We start from the raw sequence: 18,505 nt of genomic DNA on the forward strand, positions 1-18,505 counted from the left end.
CCCCAAGTCCCATAGGAATGATATGGGGTGACCCAGATGCATGCTGCACATATGATGGGTTTATGTCACAAGTGAGGAACCCAAACCTTGGGATTCCCACTCTTACAGTAGGGCTGCTAGCAATTTGCTCAACTACTCTGATAATCTCTCTTTTATTTTGTATTTAGGTCATTTACACTAAATGTAATTATTGATATATTTGGATTTACCTCTATCATTTTATTATTAGTCTTCTGCTTTTTCTCTCTGTTTTTCATTTGTCTGTTTCCTCTTCTGGGTTATTTGAACCTGTTTAGTATTGCATTTTAATTTACTTACTATAATTTTCAGTATATCTTTTTTTTTTTAAAGATTTTATTTATTTATTTGAGAGAGAGAGAGACAGCCAGAGAGAGAGGGAACACAAGCAGGGGGAGTGGGAAATGAAGAAGCAGGCTCCCAGCAGAGGAGCCTGATGTGGGGCTCTATCCCATAACGCCAGGATCATGCCCTGAGCCGAAGGCAGATGCTTAACGACTGAGCCACCCAGGTGCCCCTCACTATATCTTTTTATATTTTATTCTGTGGTTGCTTTAGGAACTACAAAATACACTTTCATGTTCTTTTACTTTTTAAAGAAAGCAGCTTTATTGGGTTGTAATGAATATACCATACAATTCCCCAATTTAAAGCATACAGTTTAATGACTTTTTGTGTATTCACAGCTTCTTCCTTTATTCTTTCTCTTTTATTTTTATTTTTTTTAAGATTTTACTTATTTATTTGTCAGAGAGAGAGAGAAAGAGAATACAGCAGGGGGAGTGGCAGGCAGAAGGAGAAGCAGGCTCCCGCTGAACAATGAGCCTCATGCAGGACTCAATCCCGGGACCCCTGGATCATGACCTGAGCTGAAGGCAGATGCTCAACCAACTGAGCTACCCAGGCATCCCTCTTTCTTTTTTAATTAATAGACTTTTTTGGATCGGTTTTAAATTTACAGAGAAATGAGTGTTAAGTATGGAGAGTTCTCATTACTCCCTTACCTTCCCTTACTTTCCCATATAAAAGAAGCGTGCAGGATTTTCAAAATTAAAAAATCCAAGGAAAAAGAACTGCACAATGGCCTATATAAAATTCTAACTGTAGAAAATTCAAAACTCTGATTGTTTCAGAACTGATTGAGCTGACTTGCAATGTTATTAACGGTGTAAGAGTGTAACATGTCTCCCATCTTTTTTGCAACATTTAAAAAATATGTTTTATTTTTAAGTAATCTCTACACCCAACATGGGGGTTGAAGTCACAACCCCAAGATCAAGAACCAGCCAGGTACCCCTGCCAACATTTTTCATTTGCTCTGGCATCCGTGTTATGTAACCAGAACTTAATTTTGTTTTGATTTGCATTCATTTAATTACTACTGAGGCTGTAAACTTTTTTTTTTTTTAATTTTTTTTTTAAAGATTTTATTTATTCTACAGAGATAGAGACAGCGAGAGAGGGAACACAAGTAGGGGGAGTGGGAGAGGAAGAAGCAGTCATAGCACAGGAGCCTGATGTGGGGCTCGATCCCATAACGCCGGGATCACGCCCTGAGCCGAAGGCAGACGCTTAACCGCTGTGCCACCCAGGCGCCCCTGTAAACTTTTATAAATAGAAAAATTTATTCATATAATTGTAGATTCACATGGAGTTATAAGAAATAATACAGAGAGAGCCCATGTTTTACTGGTACTCGTGTGTGTGTGTGTGTGTGTGTGTTTAGTTTTATGAGGCTATAGACTTTTCTATGCATTAATTCCTTTTTCCTCCTCTGTAAACTCTTTCTTCATTTCCTATTTGATAATTCACTGGTAGATTCTAGAAAATGATCTTGCATATTTATATAAATTTCATATCACATCACATTTATTTTCTTTGAGTAAAGTCATTGGCTATGTATAATGATAGCAGTATGTGGTGTTAGTAGTGAATGTAAAGTAGTTCTTATTTATTCTAAAGTCCAGTTTTACTACATGGACAGCCTTTGTTCTATTATAGTGAAATTCACTTTACACCCTTGACTAGTAGTGTTCATGAGCCTTCAAAGCCAATGGAGCCCCTTCTTCTTTATGAGTGTCTGGGGCACTCCCTGACTTCCCTACTGGTTCTTATATTTCTCCAGTGTTCTGCCTTCTCCTGCTGCCAACAAGCATGGCAGGGTTAGCTACACATCTCCACTGTTGTCATTGTAGCCCATGGCTATTTCTTCTAAAGCTGCTAGCAGGTCTTCAAAGTTGGGGGCGTGTTTTTTGTAGAGTGATTACAGTTTTCAGCCTAATTAAGGTCTGGCATCTGGGTTTACAGTGTCTTTTACTGGGACGCTCAAATTATATTCCCAGGGAACTAGAGACGTGAGCACCTGAAGACACCACCATGTGTTACACACTTGTGTACATGAAAGCCCAGTGTCTTGATGTCTCTTCCATGTTTTCAGAAGGAAAGAAATCATGAATAGGCAAGGATGCAGCTATTTTTGTAAAATTCTGCTTGTTTCCTAAACTATCCATACCAGCTCAGCCTGTCTGTTCTCCATGAGGAATGAAGACTTCCCTACATGGCCTTACAAGACACTTGCCCAAAGCTTAAGGTCATCCAAAGCCAACATATCACCATTCCTCAGAGTTCTTTCTGGCTGACTTCAGGAAGTCCTAACCCATAAGGAAACCACCTATGGTAGGAAGACCTTGAACTTTATAGAGTGAGAAAGACCTGGGTTTGGATGTTCGCTCAACCATCTGCCAACTTTGTGACACCAGGCAAGTCATTTGAACGCTCGTAACTTTAGTTTCCATATCCAAAGGATTACTATAATAATTGAGATAACACAGATAAAGAAAGCAATTTCACCACAGTATCTGGCATTCATTCCTCGTGGCCTTGCTTCCGTCCCACCTCCCTTGACCTCAGATTGTCCAGTATCCAGGTAGGCACCCTTTCACTCTACCTGGAAGTCTTCTTGGTTCTCTTCTCTCGAGTCTTCTTTTCTCTCCTAGCCTGAATCTCTTGGTCCTGTGTCATTTCCCTGCAAATGCTTCAGCATAAAGCCAACATATTAGGCAAAAATCATATATAGTCAAAATCACCTTGAACATCTCTTAAATTGCTCCTAAACTATAAAGTACAGTAAAAATGGTTTTACCCAACTCTGTACAGCAATTCTTACATACACGTGTTTCAGAACCACTCACTTAGATCAAAGGAAGGAAGAAAATGAAAGTCCATTCATAGATGTCTATGCCTTCAAACCATTCTGCCTCTAAGATAATCATTAGGTCTCTGGAGATAGTGAAGCAACAAATGGAGAAATCGAAAGTGTTGCTGCTTGCCTATTGGACTTACTCCATTCCACATTAATATTAAATCTCTATAACCTTGACATGGTCAATAGACTTCTTTACTGAGAGGATTACTCCACCAAGCACACAGGATGTGACTTAAGAAGTATCTATCACATGGGGGCGCTATGAGGACTAAAAGCTACACTGTGCTTATTCATGCAGTGCTTGACACGCAATAAGCATTGAACGTAAGTTAGCAACTGTTTTTATTATCTTCTTGAAAAGGAGCAGATAAAGGATCTAAAATCCTAGAACCAGATGGAAAATTGCCTTTCTCATTTTGCTGAGTAGCATCTTATACACTTAAATGAAAATATATGACTAGTCCTTTTTAAATATGTGGTTAAGAGAAACCCGAGATTCTGAAAAACCACACATACACTCATACGAGGAGGAAGACTCTTACCTAGAATTACCTATAGTACTCTATAATGTTTTATTTCTACTTCTCTCCAGGGGCTTACTAAGCCAGGATCTGTTTACGTTACTAGGATTAACTGTTCACTGTTCTGATTTCCAGTAGGTGCTAGAAATGAGGAGGTAGGTGTTCATTAACCCCCAAAGTGAGTACACACTGTAAACTGCAGCTAAGTCTGTAATGTTTATATTTGTCAGGTTTGAAGTCTGATTTGAATCACTGTTTATAGGCAAACATTGATGTTTTCTCCTTAATAAGCGGAAGGCAAAATGTTGTTTTCCAAACAGGAATGAATGGGGGAGTCTGTATTGAATGCAGGAATTTGGGAAGAATGTGGCAGTCTGGTCCTCCGTTGCACATTATCAGAACCCTGTCATGGTGTTCTGTTTGGAAACCATATTAGCCATGCCTACCTGCCATAACAGGCAAAAGTGCATCACCTGGTGGTCAAATTACCCTTTCCTTTCTAAAGATCTGCGCTCCTAATCTTACGTCCAGGAAGCTTTTCCAGTTATAGTGAACGTAAGAAAAAATATGTTAATTCAAAGCTCTCTGCCTGTAACTGTTGGAGAAAATGTAACAATAATACAGATAGGGAGTTCCTGAAATAACTCCCCAAGAGGCATATATGAATTTATAAATGTGGATTTGGAGAAACTGTTCATTGGAAACCTTGCGACCCTGTTGCCTCATCATCTTATCAAATTAAATGATGTTTGTTGTTCTGGCTATATTTTGCTTTTGTGGTATGAAAATTTCTATTTCTTGGATAGTGAAACTTGGAGAAATCCAGTGTCAAAGTCTCATTTTGGAAGTAACAGAGTGCTTCCTTGGGACTTGCAGCACCCCCGACATGGTCAAGAGTTTCCTCTGATAAATCGCAAAACAGCCTCTGCTGTGCCAGTGCTGAGAATTCCCACAAGTGTGCCAACTTAGTAAGTACTTCCTGCTGTGAAAATGTCAGTGAACCAAAAGTATCTTAGAGATATACAAAATGCTTCCAAAGCCAGGCTGAAGTTTTGAGTCATTGTTTCTTTCATGAAGACTTCTTCAAAAAATGTGAAGGATTAAAAAGACAAAACCAAAAAACCGAGAAAGGGGAGGGCCTTTCTAAGCAAGGTGCCGAAACCAAAAGTCATAAAACACTCAAAATGTTCACATAAAAATTTTAAATTTCTATTTGGCAAGATGCCAAATGGCAGATGTCTTTACTAGGTAAAGTACATATAATGTGAAAAACAAGTGTTTAATGTACGTACTACATAAAGAGCTCATGCAACTCGAAAATATCAACAGCTCAGAGTGGAGGGGAAGATGGTGGTGGAGCAGGAGGAGCCTGGGAGGACCTTGTCCCACCAACGCAACCAGATAACTATTACATCATCCCAAATACCTCAGGAATTGATCTGAAGACTGTCAGAACAAACTCCACAACTAAAGGTAGACAAGAGGCCGCATAGAGGAAGGTAGGAAATACAGAGGCGTAGCTTGGAAAAGAAATGGATCCTGGTTGCTGCAGTGAGGAGGGAGCTGCGGTCTTAGAGAAAGCAGCACAAGAGACAGACTAGCTCATGGGGGAGCACATGGGAAAATTGGCTTGGAAAGTGAGAGGGGCTTAGAGCCTGGAGCTTTAAAGGTCAGCCTGCTTGTCTGTGGGAGAGCTTGGAGGACACTGGGGCTGCTTTTGGAGAGAAGGCAGGGCAAACAGCCCACAGAGGTAGAGTATGGAAACAGCAATCAGAAGAGCTTGTGGGGCACACAGTGGGAAGTTAGTTGCTCGTCTCAGAGCATGCCCCAAAGAGGTAGCATTCATGAGAGACCCCTCCAGGAACAAAGAAACTGTCAGGAGCCATTTCCCTCCCCTGGCCCTCATTATAAATACAGGGCCCAGGGCCAACATTCACTATTTAACTTGCTTATACCAAACCCCGCCCCTCCCCCCATGCTCTGGTGGAACCACCCTTTCCAGTCCCAGTGCAGTAGGCTGCCTTCCTCAGAAGACCAGCCCAAACCCCTGCCATCACTGTGTCTCCCAACCAAGGAGTTTTGCAACGCCTTGGTTCTCGTGGTGGTGGTAACAAGTCTCATTTCACAAAAGCACACCTAGTGCAAAACATGGCACTTCAGGCCAAGGACCAAATACGGCCCACCACAGGCAAAGAGAGCCTCTGCAAGTGACTGGCCTGGAGGATAAAGCAGCCAGGACACTAGAGCAGAGCACACACAGCACACTTTGGAGATGCTCCCAGAAGTGCCAGGCCCCAGGGAATAGAGGACATTACGTAGCAGGACACTATAGGACCTCTTCTTCATAAAGCAATTACCTTTAAGAACAGGGGACATCGCTGGCTTTCCTAACACAGAGAAACAGGCACAAAGACTTAGACAAAATGAGAAGACAGAGGAATTTGTCCCAAATGAAGAATAAGACAAAGCCATGGCAGGAGATCTAAGCAAAACAGATATAAGTAACATGCGTGGTGGAGAATTTAAAGCATAGAGATGCTCACTGGACTTGAGAAAAGAGTGCAGGACATCAGCGACACCATTAACATAAAGATAAGGAATAACATAGTAGAGATAAAGGGGTCAATAAACAAAACGAGATACACACTGGGGGGAATGAACAGCAGGCTGGAGGAAGCAAAGGAACAAATTAATGACCTAGAAGACAGAGTAATGGAAAGTAATCAAGCTGAACAAAAGACAGAAAAAAATAACTATGCAAAACGGGAATAGACTTAGGGAACTCAGTGATTCCATCAAATGTAAAAACATTCATATTATGGGAGTCCCAGAAGAAGAAGAGAAAAGGGAGCAGAGAATTTATTTGAGGAAGTAATAGCTGAAATTTTCCCTAATCTGGCTAAGAAAACAGATATCCAGATTCAGGAAGCACAGAGAACACCCAACAAACTCGACAAAAGCAGATCCATGCCAAAAGATATTGTAATTAAAATGGCAAAATATAGTGGTAAAAAATCTTAAAAGCAGCAAGACAAAAGACAGTTACATAAAAGGAAACCATATAAGACTATCAGCAGGTTTCTCAGCAGAATCTTTCCAAGCCAGAAAGGAGTGGCATGATATATTCAAAGTGCTCAGTAAGAAAAATCTTAATACAATAGCAAGGCTATCATTCAGAACAGATGGATGGATAAAGGGTTTCCCAGACAAACAAAAACTAAAGGAGTTCATGACCATTAAACCAGCCCTGCAAGAAATATCAAGAGGATTCTTTGAGTGGAAAGGAAAGACCAAAAATGATAGGAATGAAGGTATGAAACACAAAGGCAGTAAAAATGAATATTTCTGTAAAAAAAAAAATCAGGGAACTTCCAATATAAAAGGATGTAATATATGACACCATATACCTAAAACATGGGGAGAAGAGTAAATGGGTTCAAACTTAAATGACCATCAACTTAATACAGACTGCTATATGCAGAAGATGCTATATACAAACCTATTGGTAACCACAAGTCAAAAACCACGAATAAATATGCAAAGAATAAAGAGAAAGAAGTCCAAATACATCACTAAAGAAAACCAGCGAACTATGAAAGAGAGACAAGACAAGAAAGGATTAGAGAAAATCTTCAGAAACAACCACGAAACAAGTAATAAAATGGCAATAAATATGTATCTATCAATAATTACTTTGAATGTAAATGGACTAAATGCTCCAATCAAGAGACATAGGATGAGAGAATGGAAAAGAAAAAAAAAACCAAAAAAACAAGATCCATCTATATGCTGCCTACAAGAGATCATTTTAGGCCTATAGCTACCTGCAGATTTAAAGGGAGGGGATGGAGAAACATTTATCATGCAAGTGGATGTCAAAAGGAAGCTGGAGTAGCAATACTTTTTTTGGAAGAAATATTTTTTTAAATATACAGTAATCTTTATTATAATTCATAAATACATTATAAACAGACCTGGATCTTTAAAAAGACACACTTAGGATCTGATAGGCTCCTGTTTTCTGTTCAGTTATGTAGTTAGAAAACCCAGCACACTTGAGAATGGTAGAAAAGGCCAAGGAGTATCTCAGTTTCCTTAAGACAAATTTTCTGCTGATAGGCATTCTGGAATCTTTGGGCTTTGTGGGTCAAAGGACCAGACTGGGGTTTTTTTGTGTGTGTGTGTTTTTTGTTGTTGTTGTTTGTTTGTTTTTTTTTAAAGATTTTTCAAATTTATTTATTCATTTGACAGAGAGAGAGCCAGCAAGAGAGGGAACACAGGCAGGGGGAGTGGGAGAGGAAGAAGCAGGCTCCCAGCGGAGAAGCCTGATGTGGGGCTCAATCCCAGGACTCCAGGATCACGCCCTGAGCCAAAGGCAGACGCTTAACAACTGAGCCACCCAGGCACCCCAGGACCAGACTGTTTTAATAGACTTGTCCATATTCAGTGCTGTCCACATTCCTCAAATTTCAGTGGCCACCTGTCCTATAAAACATTCAGCTTGTTCCCCCAATTTGCTATAAAGGGCAGTTTTAAAAAGGAGTCAAATGTGCCCAAGCTTCCTAACGTCCAGGCTTATCTTATAAAAACAGCATTTATCATTCATTTTACCAGCTCTCCCTGCCAAATAAATGACCCAAAAGTGTAAGAGTCAACTGCCAATGTTATGTGAGGCTCTTCTCTCCTCAAATCAATTTATTTGGAATCCTGAGCGATCACTGCAAAACAAGCTAGGTAAGAGCTTAATCCAGTAGTACAGCAGTTGATAAAAGCAGATTTTTTTTTCCAGTCAACCTAGATCCAGATAGACTAGAGAGCTGTTTCCTGCATGGTTTGTCTCCTCAGTCATTGTCCACAGGACTCTGAGAAGCTGTAGGAATATGCAGGCACAGACTCAAGGCCTGGCTTCATCTCCAACATTGTGGAAAGGGACTGTATGTCATGGGGCAGAGCCCTAAGCTTCTGTTCACCACCTGGACAGAGCCCAGGGAGAGTGACCTCCTGGGAGTATCCACATTAGTCGAAGTAGACTTTAAAACGAAGACCAAATGGGTGCCTGGGTGACTCAGTCAGTCAAGTGTCCAACTCTTGATATCAGCTCAGGTCTTGATCTCACGGTTGTGAGTTCAAGCCCTGTGTTAGGCTCCACACTGGGCATCGAGCCTACTTTAAAAATAAAAATAAATGAACAAATAAATAAAACAAAAACTATAACATGAGACAGAGAAGGACACTATACAATAAGGAAGGGGACAATCCAGTAAGAAGATATAACAATTATAAATATTTATGCACCCAATTTGGAAACACCAAAATACATAAAAGTTCATAAACATAAGGAACTAATAAAAAATAAACAGTAATAGTACGGGACTTTAACACCCCACTTACAGCAATGGACAGATCATCTAAACAGAAAATCAACAAGGGAACAATGGCTTTGAATGACACATTGGACCAGATGTTTTAAACAGATGTATTCAGAATATTCCATCCTGAAACAGAATACATATTCTTTTCAGGTGCACGTGGAACATTTTCCTGAGTAGATCACATATTAGGCCATAAACCGTGCCTCAACAAATTAAAAAAAGATCAAAGTCATACCATGCATCTTCTCTGATCACAATGCTATGAAACTAGAAGTCAACCACAAGAAAAAATCTTGAAAGACCACTAATACATGGAGGTTAAATAACATACTATTAAACAGTGAATGGGTCAGGCAGGAAATAAAAGACAAAATAAAAAAGTACATGGAAACAAATGAAAATGAAAACATAATGGTTCGAAACCTCTGGGATGCACCAAAAGCATTTCTAAGAGGGAAATTTATGGCAATACAGGCCTACTTCAATAAGCAAGAAAAATCTCAAATAAACAGCCTAACCCAACTCCTAAAGGAGCTAGAAAAAGAACAACAAACAAAATGTATAACCCACAGAAGTAAGGAAAAAGTAGATTAGAGCAGAAATAAATGATATAGAAACTAAAAATAACAACAACAAAAACAAATAAAAAATCCAATAAAACGGATCAATGAAACTAGGAGCTGGCTCTTTGAAAAAAATCAAAAAAATTGATGAACCTCTAGTCAGACTTACCAAGAAAAGAAGAGAAAGGACTCAAATAAATAAAATCACAAATAAGAAAGGAGAGATAATGACCAACACCACAGAAATACAATCATAAGAGAATAGTATGAAAAACTATATGCCGACAAATTGGACAACCTGGAAGCAATGAATAATTTTCTAGAAACATAAACCACCAAGACATAAACAGGAAGAAACAGAAAATTTGAACAGACATAGCTAGCAAAGAAATTTAATTACTAATCAAAACACTCCCCAAAAACAAAAGTCCAGGACCAAATGGCTTCACAAGTGAATTCCACCAAACATTTAAAGAGTTAATACCTAGACTTCTCAAACTAGTCCAAAAAATAGAAAATGAAGGAAAACTTGCAAATACCTTCTATGTGGCCAGCATTACCCTGATACCAAAACCAGATAAAGACACCACAAAAAAAGAGAAGTGCAGTCCAATATTTCTGATGAACATAGATGCAAAAATCTTCAACAAAATACTAGCAAACCAAATCCAACAACACATTAAAAAAAATCATTCACCACAATCAAGTGGGATTTATTCCTGGGTTGCAAGGGTGGTTCAGTATTCGCAGATCAATCAACATGATACGTCACATCAGTAACAGAAAAGAGTAAGAACCATATGATCATTTCTATAGACACAGGAAAAGCATTTGACAATCTACATCTATTAGAGGGAGCATACCTCAACATAACAAAGGCCATATATGAAAAACCTACAGCTAACGTCATCCTCAATGGGGAAAAGCTGAGAGCCTTTCCCCTAAGGTCAGGAACAAGACAAGGATGTCCACCCTCATTATTTTTATTTTGACATAGTATTGGAAGTCCTAACCACAGCAATTGGACAATAAAAAGAAATAAAAGGCATCCAAATTGGTAAGGTAATTTAATGCAGAAGTAAAACTTTCACTATTTGCAGATGACATGATTCTACATATAGAAAAACCAAAAGATTCCACCACTCCACCAAAAACCTGCTAGAATTGATCAATGAATTCAGTAAAGTTGCAGGATACAAAATCAATCTACAGAAATCTGTTGCATTTCTAGACACCAATTATGAAGCAGCAGAAAGAGAAATTAAGAAAACAGTCCCATTTTTAATTGCATCAAAAATAATAAGATACCTAGGAAAAAACCTAACCAGAGAGAGGAAAGACCTGTACTCTGAAAACTATGAAATGCCAATGAAAGAAATTGAAGATGACACAACGAAATGGGAAGACATTCCATGCTCATGGATTGGAAGAACAAATATTATTAAAATGTCCATACTTCCCAAAGCAATCTACACATTTAATGCAATCCCTATCAAAATACCAACAGCATTTTTCACAGAACTAGAACAAACAATTCTAGATTTTTTTTTAATTTATTTATTTGACAGAGATAGAGACAGCTAGCGAGAGAGGGAACACAAGCAGGGGGAGTGGGAGAGGAAGAAGCACATAAAACCCAAATGGGGGGAAGGGGGGGGTCGATCCCATAACGCCGGGATCACGCCCTGAGCCGAAGGCAGACGCTTAACCGCTGTGCCACCCAGGCGCCCCTAGAACAAACAATTCTAAAATCCACATAAAACCCAAATGGGGGGAAGGGGGGGGCGTGCCTTGGTGGCTCAGTTGGTTAAGCATCTGTCTTTGGCTCAAGCCATGATCCCAAGGGTCCTGGGATTGAGTCCCACATCGGGCTCCCTGCTGAGTGGGGAGTTTGCTTCTCTATCTCTCCCCCCTGCTCGTGATCTCTCTCTCTCTCTCTCTCTCTCATAAATAAAATCTTTAAAAAAAAAAAAAAGCCAGAATAGCCAAGGAAATCTTGTAAAAGAAAAACGAAGCTGAGACATCATAATTATGGACTTCAAGTTATATTACAAAACTCGAGTAATCAAAACAGTATGGTACTGGCACAAAAATAGACCTATAGGTCAATAGAACAGAATAGAAAACCCAGAAATAAACCCACAACTATATGGTCAATTAATCTTTGACAAAGCAGAGAAGAATATCCTACGGGGAAAAGACAGTCTCTTCCACGAATGGTGTTGGGAAAACTGGATAGCAACATGCAAAAGAATATTAACTGCACCATTTTCTTACACTATACACAAAGATAGATTAAAAATGGATTAAAGACCTAAATGTGAGACCTAAAATTATAAAAATCCTGGAAGAGAGCACAGGTGGTAACTTCTTTGGCATCAGCCATAGCGAATTTTTTCTAGATAGGTCCCCTGAGGCAAGGGGAAACAAAATCAAAAGTAACTATTGGGGGGGCACCTGGGTGGCACAGCAGTTAAGTGTCTGCCTTCGGCTCAGGGCGTGATCCTGGTGTTATGGGATCAAGCCCCACATCAGGCTCCTCCGCTATGAGCCTGCTTCTTCCTCTCACACTCCCCCTGCTTGTGTTCCCTCTCTCACTGGCTGTCTCTATCTCTGTCGAATAAATAAATAAAATCTTTTTTTAAAAAAAAGTAACTATTGGGGAAAAAAATATCAGGACTATATCAAAATAAAGAGCTTCTGCATGGTGAAGGAAATGATCAACAAAACTAAAAGGCAACCTACAGAACGGGAGAAGATATTTGCAAATGACAGATCCAATAAAGTGTTAGTATCCAAAATATATAAAGAACTTATAAAACTCAACACCCCCCCAAATCCAAAGCAAATAATCCAATTAAAAATGTGTAGAACAGGGGCACCTGGGCGGCTCAGTCAGTTAAATGTCTGCCTTCTGTTCAGGTCATGATCCCAGGGTCCTGGGATCAAGCCCCACATCTCCCTTTCCCTCTTCTGATTTCCCTGCTTGTGTGCTTTCTCTCTCTCTCTCTCTCTCTCAAGTAAATAAATAAAATATTTTCTAAAAATATGCAGAACACATGCACAGACATTTCTTCAAGGAAGACCTACACAGATGGCCAACAGACACATGAAAAGATGCTCCCCATCGCGCATCATCAGGGAAATGCAAATCGAAACTACAATGAGATATCATCTCACACCTGTCAGAATGGCTAAAATCAAAAACACAAGAAGGGCACCTGGGTGGCTCAGTTAAGTGTCTGCCTTCAGCTCAGGTCACGATTCCGGGGTCCTGGGATTGAGCCCCATGTCAGGCTCCCTGCTCAGCGGGGAGTCTGCTTCTCCCTCTCCCTCTGCCACTCCCCCCTGCTTGTACTCTCTCATTCTCGCTCAAATAAATAAATAAAATTTTTAAAGTATTGTATAGGGCACACTTGTTGTTTATCTGAAATTCAAATTTAACTGGGTATCCAGTATTTCACCTGGCAGTCCTATTCTAATCTTATTAGAGTGATGCTAACATGCGTGTGCAATCTTGGACCTGGAGGAAGGTGGTATCTTTATTATCCTGATGAAGAAACAAATCTGCCTTCTCCTCCAGAGGGAGACACTACCTCTGTTTTCCCAGGCTGTTTGCCAAACAAATATCCTTGGAAAGCTTGTGCAGGATAAAAGCTGTCACAACCCATGTAGAAACACCATGGAGAATCGCCCAGCAAAATTTCCCATAGACTGAGGTGTAAAAAAAATTGGCAGCATCTGCCTCATGTAGTTGATGTAGGGATTCAATGAGATGATTGTGTAAAGTGCTCAGTAAATGCTAATCACCAGCTCAATGTTAGTTTACTACCTGACTGGTATTTGTTTTTAATTCTTTCCAACCCCTTTTGTCAAGCTTCTATAAATTCATTTAGCTTGCCAACCTCTCTAATCCTATGCACCCATGCTCTCCTCCCCACGTTTCCACATTTTAAGATCTAGCAGCACTACCCCATGTAGAGGTCATTGAATATCCCGTGCTGAGCACACCTCTAGAAGTTTGCATTGCTGTTGACTATGACTGGAATGCCCATGTTCCCTTCTCAGGATGTCTGATAACTTCTGTTTTTCCTTTAGGACTCAGCTACCGTATCACCTATTCCAGGAAGCCTTCCCTGAAACTCCCAAGACACAGAAATGTTTTGTTTTCTTTCCTATGTCCTACTTACTACAGCTACTTTCATTCCATGTTCGTGTCTGTTCTGGGTGGAATTATGGAAATTTTCATCTACGACCACGGTAATCTGATCACTGCAGTTGCCAGATCTTTCACGTGTGCCTTGATGAAAGCTACATGCATGTGTACTGGGGGTGCACTGACCTTTGGCTTCAGACTCAGAGTGTGACCCAATTCTGCCATTGCAAAGTGGAATAGCTGAACACTCGCTCAGTGTCGTTCTTAGACCTGTCCAAGAGTGATGACTGTGCCATCGGGTAGATTTCTATCATGTCCCATCGGTTCATCAGTCTTCAATAACACAAACATGGCGTCTCATTCATATTTATTGTTAATATCTGAAGGGGTGCCTGGGTGGCTCAGTCAGTTAAGCATCTGCCTTCGGCTCAGGTCATGATCTCAGGGTCCTGGGATCAAGTCCCACATCGGGCTTCCTGCTCAGTGGGGGAGCCTGCTTCTCCCTCTCCCTGCCCCTTGCTCGTGCTCTCTCTCTCACTCTCTCTCTCTCCCAAATAAATGAATAAAATCTTATTTAAAAAAAATATCTGGGGGGCGCCTGGGTAGCACAGTCGTTAAGTGTCTGCCTTTGGCTCAGGGCGTGATCCCGGTGTTCTGGGATCGAGCCCCACATCAGGCTTCTCCGCTAAGAGCCTGCTTCTTCCTCTCCCACTCCCCTGCTTGTGTTCCCTCTCTCACTGGCTGTCTCTCTCTATCAAATAAATAAATAAAAATCTTTAAAAAAAAATATCTGAATATCTACTCTCAAGTGTAGGTATTCTAAATTCTAGATAACTTGGTAACTTGAAATGCTAAATTTGATGATGTGCTTTATATGTTGAACTGCTAACAGTCAGTTGAAGTATATATGATTGTATTTTTAATATTGCAAAAGTAAAATGCTGCAATAATTATTGAGGATTGTGAAAGATGTTGGTTCTATGTAATAAAAAAACCTTTCAAATAGTTAAATAAATATGTTAACAGTTAATGTGAATATTGAAAGAGTGTTATCCAGATAACTTTAGGAAGAATATCATATCCTTTTCGAGCCTACAGATATTAATAAACATAAATACTACCACAGGGCAAAATAGTAAAGATTAGATTATATCATAATTCTAATTACTGTAGAATTATTTGATGTAGTTACATTAATAACACTAAGTAAAATCTGTAGAGGGGCTCCTGGCTGGCTCTGTAGGCAGAGCATGCAACTCTTGATCTCAAGAGTCATGAGTTCAAGCCTCATGTTGGGCATACAGCTTACTTAGAAAAATAAAATAAAATAAAAAATACTTTATAAAAATATATATAGAAACTAGTGTTTAATTACTTAATTCCATTTAGTCTGTGAATTTAAAAAAACCCTATTTTGTAATTTTTCACATATTAGGAGGATAAATTAAAAGCAGAATGTCAACATGACTACCTCAAAATTTCAGAAAGACAAAAAAACTCATGTACAACGCATATATGATAAATCATCTTTGAGTCATGATTAAAAACATAGAGACAGCATTAAAAAAAAAGAACATTTAGATAAAATGAGACACCCAAAATACATTTGTTCTCTCTAACAACTTTTCGAGAATGCTTTAAATAAGGCAATACTTCACAGTTTAGTATCTATGAGGGCTAATGCTTCACAGCATTAGAAATAATTGCAATAGATTAATAACCATTTCAGCAGTGGAAGAGGAAGGTTTTTTGAGATTTGCCGAAGCTATGGATTCTAAATATTGATTTATTTTAGAAAACATTCCTTTTTTAAAAAAATTAATTAATTAATTAATTAATTTGACAGAGTGATAGAGCCAGAGAGCACAAGTGGGGGGAATGGCAGAGGGAGAGGGAGAAGCAGACTCCCTGCTGAGCGGGGATTCCCCATACAGGACTCTATCCCAGGCCCCTAGGATCATGACCTGAGCCAAAGGCAGCCGCTTAACCAACTGAGTCACCCAGGAGCCCCTAGAAAACATTCCCAAAAACGTTATTCTAGTTTATATTTTGTTATACACAGAAAGATTAATGAAAATGTGAAACGTGCTCCCAAAGTATATGGTGTGACATTTGGACACAAGGTTGGAAGAATCAACCTTAATTTTTTAGGTTTGACAACATAGAGGATTACTTTCCTTGCTTGATGAAAGATTCTAGGGGCACCTGGATGGCTCAGTTAAGTGTCTGCTTCAAACTCAAGTCATGATCCCAGGGATAGAGTTGGGCTCTCTGCTCAGTGGGGAGTCGGCTTCGCCCTTTCCCTCTGCCTGCAACTCCCCCTGATTGTGCTCTCTCTCTCCCTCTCACTCTGTCAAATAAGTAAATAAAATCTTAAAAAAATAAAAGATTCTTGTGTCTCACACAGTGAATCTGACTTTGAGAAATATTGATGGAATATAAAATCAGTAAAGACAAATGCACAAAATTATCATTGACTCTAGAACAAATATGGTAAAGGCTATGAGCACAAGCATACTGTAATTCGTTTGCACCTGTCAGTTTTATATTCAGGAAATGGTTATAGCTTTAAAAGATGTAATAAAAGGGCAACCCCCTGGGGTCCCCTCTCTCCTTGGGAGCTTTGCACTATCACTTTGCTATCGCTTAATAAACTTTGCTGGGGCGCCTGGGTGGCACAGCGGTTAAGCCTCTGCCTTCAGCTCAGGGCGTGATCCCTGCGTTATGGGATCAAGCCTCACATCAGGCTCCTCCGCTGTGAGCCTGCTTCTTCCTTTCCCACTCCCCCTGCTTGTGTTCCCTCTCTCGCTGGCTGTCTCTCTCTCTGTCGAATAAATAAAAATAAAATCTTTAAAAAAAAATAAAAAAATAAACTTTGCTGCCCACCAAAAAAAAAAAAAAAGTAATAAAAAATGGCTGCAAGCAGAAAGATTGTAGATCCCTTCCATAATTTTTCTTCAGCCAATAACAAATTATACAACACACAAGAGATTGTGAAATTGTCTTGTCACATACATATACAAGATATTTAAACAAGGTGGAAGAGCAGCTATATGTCTTTCAAAGGCTGATCAATGAGGCCTTAATCTTGTATTTCCCAGAGAACATTACCAAAGTAGCAAAACTTACTAATAACCAATGGTTGGTTACATAGAAAGCAGTTTGTGTATTGGAAGTTGCTGAATAAATTGATGTACCTTAAGAGTGTATTTCCTGCACAATGATTCCTGATGAAAAGATCTTCCTTTGATTCTTCTCCTGGGAAGAAGCTGAAATTGGTGTGCATACAAGGAAAGCTAATGCACATGGAAACTTTGATTATTTCCTTAACTTGAAAAGTAATTAAATTGCTTCATTGTCCTATTTCTAAATCCAAACTTTAAGGACAAATTTTTCCCTAATGATTGTGTATAGTGGCAAGAACAGACAAGAATTTTAGAAATTAAAAATATGAATACAACCATCTTAAATCTGCTTCTGAAAATATCATGCATCTTCTTGAAAGTACACAAAATTTCAGTCGGTGAAAGTGTTTCACTGGAATCCTGTCATTGCCCAATTAATTATCAAGGTCAAGAATTAAAAAAGAACAAAGTCTTCTAAATTCCTATTAGAGGAAGAAGCACAATAAACTGGTGGCAGCATTACCGCCTTATACTGGCAGAAGTGGCCTTGCTACTCCGCGAAGCTCAGGTGAAAATATCTTATTTGGTAATGTAAATGTACCTATTTATTGGCCATAAGAGCATCCAGCAGTCGCCAGAGCTGAGAAATTACTGTTCTTGCCTTACTATGTTTTTAATGATGAAATCATAAAAATGAATTTCCTTTCCAAGAAAGTTCGTGGTTTTTTTTCTTTCTACAAGTTCACTGTTATGTTGACATTCTCATTTAGAGAATAGCAATTTTTAACTATTAAACACTCACCATTTGATCAAAATATATTTTCCCGCAGATTTCAAACTACAGGTATAGATACAGTCTAAAAATAGCTTGCGCGCTTAAGAGCAGGTGCCCCAACAGGATGGTTCTCATTCTTTTGTGATTCGGTACTTTGACTGTTATGGACATTGACTTGATTCCGTTGTAGAAATACAGGTTTGGGAGGATTTTCATTCATGTTGAGCATCTTTGAAATGAGGACTGTGCTAGAAACTCAGGGTTACGTGGTTATCGTAACTGTAACACGCTCTGTCAACCCGAAACACACAACCTCCATAGATAACGCTTGGCTCTCCCCTGTCCATGAGTATAGACCCAGCAAACCACAACCTCAATAATCCGAGAGGTAAAGACGACTGTAGTTTTCAGTTTTGGTCCTAACACGGGCCACGTGAGACGCGAGCCGCTTCGCCTTGTTCGCCACATTTATTTCTGCAAACGATGAACGTTTCTCCATCACAGATTTGCGCCACTTGTTGTAACGCACCGGCTCGCTCCTGCCGGTTTAGCTCTCGCACCCCGCCCATTGCCCCCTTTCCAAGTTGGGCTGCCCTCCCGCCGGAGCGCCTCCCTTCGGGCGGTGCCTGCTAACTGGGCCTTCAGGAAGAAAAGCGCCCCCCAGAAAGAGCCCGGGTTTGGGGCTGGGCCCTGAGCTCTTCTTTATGAAAGCCTCGGGGGGTAAGCGAGAAAACAACCCTCGGGCGCCGCACGAGCACCGCTGGGGCGGA

General features: G+C 39.8%; 1 protein-coding gene and 1 non-coding gene across 2 annotated transcripts in view; one reads left to right on the forward strand and one right to left on the reverse strand.

The window, feature by feature from the left end:
* The window catches only part of ZNF398 (zinc finger protein 398), a 54,581-nt gene that overhangs the window by 7,302 nt on the left and 28,774 nt on the right, over positions 1-18,505 (forward strand). The window lies entirely within an intron of this gene.
* Positions 8,560-8,764, reverse strand: LOC117795524. The gene has a single exon (XR_004619576.1). It is a non-coding gene; the product is annotated as a small nucleolar RNA SNORA73 family (small nucleolar RNA).

This window comes from Ailuropoda melanoleuca, chromosome 1 (assembly GCF_002007445.2).
Source record: "Ailuropoda melanoleuca isolate Jingjing chromosome 1, ASM200744v2, whole genome shotgun sequence".
NCBI lineage: Eukaryota > Metazoa > Chordata > Mammalia > Carnivora > Ursidae > Ailuropoda > Ailuropoda melanoleuca.